Source organism: Stomoxys calcitrans, chromosome 2, assembly GCF_963082655.1.
Source record: "Stomoxys calcitrans chromosome 2, idStoCalc2.1, whole genome shotgun sequence".
In the NCBI taxonomy this organism is placed as follows: Eukaryota; Metazoa; Arthropoda; class Insecta; order Diptera; family Muscidae; genus Stomoxys; species Stomoxys calcitrans.
Genome location: NC_081553.1, coordinates 130,657,127 through 130,663,418, shown reverse-complemented (window position 1 = coordinate 130,663,418; position 6,292 = coordinate 130,657,127). Strand labels below are relative to the sequence as shown.

At 35.9% G+C, this 6,292-nt stretch overlaps 1 protein-coding gene across 5 annotated transcripts in view; it reads right to left on the bottom strand.

Moving 5' to 3' along the window:
* The window catches only part of LOC106093483 (RYamide receptor), an 814,074-nt gene that overhangs the window by 460,056 nt on the left and 347,726 nt on the right, over nucleotides 1-6,292 (bottom strand). The window lies entirely within an intron of this gene.

Sequence of the window (6,292 nt, the reverse complement as noted above, 5' to 3'; positions counted from 1 at the left end):
CATATGTCGCTTCTCCCTCTTAAAGATTTAAGAATAAGGAAAAATAATAAGGCATGGCAAACGAATCTGTTAAGTAGCATACCGAATACGAAACATTTTATTTATCTTACCTGAAAAACGAAAGCAATTTGCTTTACTTCCTTTTTTACATAATTATGAAGATTCTACGCCTTTTTTATACCCCACATCACTACTGTGGTACAGGGTATTTTAACTTAGTAATTTGTTTGTAACACCCAAAAGGAAGAGAGATAGACCCATTGATAAGTATACCGATCGACTCAGAATCACTTTCTGATTCGATTTCCCTATGTCCGTCTGTCTGTCTGCCCCCGTCCGTCTGCCTGTCGGTCTGTGTACAAAGTATAGGTCGCAGTTTTCATCCGATCGTCTTCAAATTTGGTACAGGCATGTTTTTCGCCTAAGAGACGAAGCCTATTGAAATTGGAAAAAATCAGCTCAGATCTGGATATAGCTCCCATATATATGTTCGTCTGATTTTCAGTAATAATGCAATAAAGTGGTCATTTGTTAGCCAATTCTCTCGAAATTTGGCAGGAAGGATTTTTTTTGACTCTCAACATTACTGGAGAAGTTCATAGAAATCTGCCCAGATTTAGATATAGCTGTTATATTGGGTTGCCCAAAAAGTAATTGCGGATTTTTAAAAGAAAGTAAATGCATTTTTAATAAAACTTAGAATGAACTTTAATCAAATATTCTTTTTTTACACTTTTTTTCTAAAGCAAGCTAAAAGTAACAGCTGATAACTGACAGAAGAAAGAATGCAATTACAGAGTAACAAGCTGTGAAAAAATTTGTCAACGCCGACTATATGAAAAATCCGCAATTACTTTTTGGGCAACCCAATATATGTATATCGCCAGATGTTCAGCCCAAGAGTCACAGCAAGCGCACTTATTGACCCATCTTGCCAAAATTTTGCAAAACGCTTTAGTCGACGACTTTCCTCGACACACTCTGAGGAGTTTGCTCGAAATCGTTTCAGATTTAGGTATTGCTGGCATATACGTGTTCGTCCGATTTTGAGAAATATTGCAAAAAAGTACTAATTTCTTAATCGATTCTGTCGAAATTTTGCAGGAAGGATTTTCTTATTACTTACTGGTGAATTTCATAGAAATCCGCCCAGATTTAGGTATAGCTATCATATATGTATATCGCCAGATTTTTAGCCCAAGAATCACTGCAAGCGCATTGTTTGACCAATCTTGCCAAAATTTTGCACAACGCTTTCCTCGACGACTACCACATTATCTGAGACGTTTGCTCGTTATCGGATCAGAATTAGATATAGCCCCCATATATATGTTCGTCAGATTTTTGGTAATTTGCCATAATGCTGTCATTTGTCAACCGTAGTTATTACTGTTTGAACATACTTGCTCGCCGAGGTCCATCAAAATTGATTCAGAATTGGATATAGCTCCCACATTGTACTTATATGGCAGGTGTAGGGTATTAAACAGTAGGCACCGCCCGACTTTTGCCCTTCTTTACTGGTTTCCTTCATGTTGTTGAACAAAATTTAATAACAAACCTTCATATCTTTAAGGAAAGATTTAAACGATTTTTGTATTTTATTATCCCCATATTCAGTTGAAATATGTTCTTCGACATCATTTGGGATGACTTTTCCAATACCAAATCTTTGTGCCCTGAGGAGGGGAATGAAAAACAATTTCCCTTATCCGTATTAAATTAATAAAAGGAAAAATATCTACAAAGTATCTAGGCTTAATTTTATTTCTGTTCCTGTATCTATGTGTGTGTGTGTGCTTCTTTTCTTCACAGAATTTCTCTACCAAAGGGACATAATTAAGTTATAGCACGCATTCAACAGTGGGCTGTAGTAGCCCACTTTTACTTGTTTACTTTAATTTATGTTTCTCCAAAGGGAGTCGAACTTAATGGACACGAGAATTTTGTCAGTCAAGAAGATTTAATATATGTCATTGAAAAGAATACGCCGGATTAACACATCCTTGATAAGTTAACTAAGTTCACACGCATACATAGGTGCAGAAAATTCCATCTTATCGATTGTATAATATCCCATTCTCGAGTCTAAACAGCGTAATATCTAAATATTTGAAAAATGCGGAAACATAACAGCTACATATCTGTCAAACAAGACTTTTTTCTTAACTTCACAATACCTTACCAGCGCTTTGGTGCTTTTGCAATACCAACTGACTTGTATCAATGAGGAGAATGAAGACACAATTTGTAGCGGATTTGCTTGTTCAATAATTGCCATTGGATCAATAATTTATATAATTGGCATTGTCTTAGACCAAAACTTCAAAACGATGGGTTATATTAGATATAGATAGATATTAGAGCTATGGGTTATATAGATATTAGAGCTATGGTCCGAATTTTTTGAGATTTTTGACATTGACAAAATTTCATAAACATATTTTTGTTAAATTTTCGATCTAAAAAAAAAAATACAAAACAATTTTTGTGCAGACAAGATTTCAATACATTTTTATCTAAATGAAAATTAAAATTTTTTTGTTCAGTCCCGGGCCCTGCTAAGTAATTTTTTCTAACGACAAAAATGTAATGATATTTTTTTTAAGGACAAATTTTAATGAATTTTTTTTTAAAGACCAAATAAAGGGTGATTTTTTAAGAGCCATAGGAAAGTTTTTCGACAAAAAAAACACATAAAATTCATGAAATTTTTATTTGAATAGATAGTACGGTCCATATAATTTAAAGTTTGAAGATTATTTTACGCAAATGTTGACCGTGACTGCTCCTTAAATGGTCCACCCCGTTTAGTCCAACTTTGACATACTCTTTCCAACATTTCGGCCGGTGTCTCACGAAGAAATGCTTCAATGTTGTCTCCTAATACGTCAATTGGAGCGGTCTTGTCAGTACAGACATGAATATTAATATAGCTCCATTAAAAAATAGTCTAAAGGCTTTATATCGCACGTTCGTAGCGGCCAATTCACCGGTTTCGAACGTGAAATAAAATCTTCAGCGAACTCGTCTCTCAATAAGTCCATTGTTTCGCGTGATGTGTGGCATGTGGCACCGTCTTGTTAAAACCACATGTCATGCAAGTCAAGCTCTTGCATTTTAGGCAAAAAAGTTGGATATCATTTCACGATAGCGCTCACCAATCACAGTTACGTAACAATTTGCATTATCTTTGAAGAAGTATGGTTTAGTGATGCCACCAGCCCATATACCTATCCAAACTTTGACTTTTTCTGTATGTATTAGTAGCTATTGCAATGTTTCTGGCTGATCTTCACTCCAAAATCGACAATTCTGCTTATTTAAGAACCCATGAGCCAAAAATGAGCTTCGTCGCTCAACGGAAGAAGCGCACGATGAACTTTCTTAACTGAGTACGCATTTTGATAATAAAATTCAATAATTTGATAGCGTTGTTCATTTGTAAGACGATTTATGGTTAAATTATAAACCAAACTGAAGATGTTTGACAGTGAAGCAAAACACGAAACTTGCTTGAGCTGTTTAAACCAGTGTTGCCAAAAAGATAATAGCTAAAAAATCACCATTAAGTAATGACATTTATTTTGTACACCAAATTTTAATAAATTTTTTTCTGAACACAGAATGAAATTATGTCTTTAGAAAAAGACAAAATTCCAATGAAATTACAATATTTCGACAAAATTTGAATGAAATATTATTTAGAGTCAAAATTTGAATGAAAATTCTCCAAAGGCAAAATTTGTCCTATGTCCGGTCTACCTCGACATTATGTTTTTAACCCTGTCATATCCGATGTTGCGTGTATGCAACATTGTATTTTTGAGTATCTAAGTACTGCTATTTTACATATTTTTCTTTGATTCTGTCGCAAAAATATAGCCTCATGTATTGTTGAAGCTTACAGCTGACAAGTTGGTAGTCAATTGTGCACATGTTCAGTTAGAGACTACGAAAAAGTGTTAAAAAAACATAAATATAATGATTTCATCCTAAAACCAAGCTCAATAGCTTAACTAAGAGAGGTAAGAGCGTAATTAACAAGTAAAAGCGTGCTAAGATTGGTCGGGCCGAATCATTCATACCCATGATCGCATACAGTGGATCGCAATTGTCAGGTTCTTTTCCCGGTATCTCTTTTTAGGCAAACAAAGGATAAAAGAAAGGAATTGCTATGCTTTCGGAGCTTTGCATTATTTCAAGCATCGAAACGAATGTTGGAGGCCATAGTAGAAGTCATTGTGCAAAATTTCACACAATGACCTCTCCCTATTATACTATTGTAATAATAGAGAGATCGGTTTATATGGAAGGTGTATCAGTCTATAGATCAATTCAGACCATATTTGTCTAAAGCCTGATACACCTCCCATATAAACCGATCTCCCCATTATTAGTATAATAGGGAAAAGTCAATGTGTGAAATTTTGCACAATGACTTCTACTATGGCCTCCAACATTCGTTTCGATGCATGAAATTGTGCAAGGTCCGATTAGGACCATAGCTTCTCACAGGTCATGTGAATTGCGCCCCATAGTGGCTAAAGAACTCAAGATTCAAGTTCGGTTTATATGGCAGCTATATTTTAATCATACTTTGCATAGTTTTTCGAAGTCATTACTAAATGCAAAATTTCAGCCAATTCGGGAAGGAATTGCACCCTCTAGAGGCCCAAGAAGTCAATTCCCCCGATCGGTTTATATGGCAGCTATATCAAAACATGACCAATATGGCCCATTTACAATGCCAACTCACCTCCACTAATTAGAAGTATTTGTGCAAAACTTCATGCGGCAGACTTTAATCCTTCGAAAGTTTGCGTGTTTTAGACAAACAGACGGACGGACATGGCTCGATCGACTTAAAATGTCATGACCATCAAGAATATACATATTTGTTGGGGTCTTACACGAATATTTTGAGGAGTTAAAAGAACAATGACGAAATTAGTTTACCCCCATCTTATGGTGGAGAGTATAAAATAAGTAAAACCGTGCTAAGTTCGGCCGGGCCGAAACTTGGCCACCATGGATCGCATTTGTCGAGCTGTTGCAACGGTATCTCTTTTTAGGCAAACAAAGGACAAAAGAAGATAATTGCTATTTTATGTGAACAATATCAAGTTGTGGTTCATTTCGCACCATAATTGAACTAAATATTGGAGACCATAGTAGAAGTCATTGTGTAAAATTTTAGCCAAATCTAGTAAGAATTGCGCACTTTAGGGTCTGAAGAAGTCAAATAGGGAAATCGGTTTATAACGGAGCTGCATTAGGCTATAAACCGATTCATTCCATATTCGACATGTATGTTAAAGGTCATGAGAGAAGCCGTTGTACAAAACGTCAGCCGAATTGGATAATATTTGCGACCTTTAGAGGCTCAAGAAGTCAAGATCCCATATCGGTTTATATGGTAGCTATTTCAGGTTATGGACCGATTTGAACTATTCTTAGCACAGTTGTTGAAAGTTATAACAAAACACCTCATGCAAGATGTCAGGCAAATCGGATACTAATTGCGCACTCTAGACGCTAAAGAAATCAAGACCCCAGATCGGTTTATATGGCAGTAATATCAGGTTATGGACCGATTTTAACTATTCTTAGCTCAGTTGTTGAAAGTCATACCAAAACACCTCATGCAAGATGTCAGCCAAATCGGATAATAATTGCGCACTCTAGACGCTCAAGAAGTCAAGATCCCATATCGGTTTATATGGCAGCTATATCAGGTTATGGACCGATTTTAACTATTCTTAACACAGTTGTTGGAAGTCATAACAAAACATGTCGTGCAAAATTTCAGCCAAATTTGATAAGAATTGTGCCCTCTAACGGCTCAAGAAGTCAAGATCCCAGATCGGTTTTTATGACAGCTATATCAAAACGTGGACCGATATAGCCCATTTGCAATCCCAACCGACCTACACTAATAAGAAGTACTTGTGCAAAATTTCAAGCGGCTAGCTTTGCTCCTTTGAAAGTTAGCGTGCTTTCGACAGATAGACGGACGGACGGACATGGCTAGTTCGACTTAAAATGTCATGACGATCAAGAATACATACTTTTGGGGTCTTACACAAATATTTCAGGGAGTTACAAGCACAATGACGAAATTAGTATACCCTCATCCTATGGTGGAGAGTATAAAAAAAAGCCCGGAGTGAAAATAATTTTTTGTTAGTCTGCAAAAATTTTGTAAATGTAACGTATACGCAACATTGGTCATTGAGGTAATTTTTGAAAATTGAAACTTGTGAAAAATAATAACTTCTTGACACCCTGG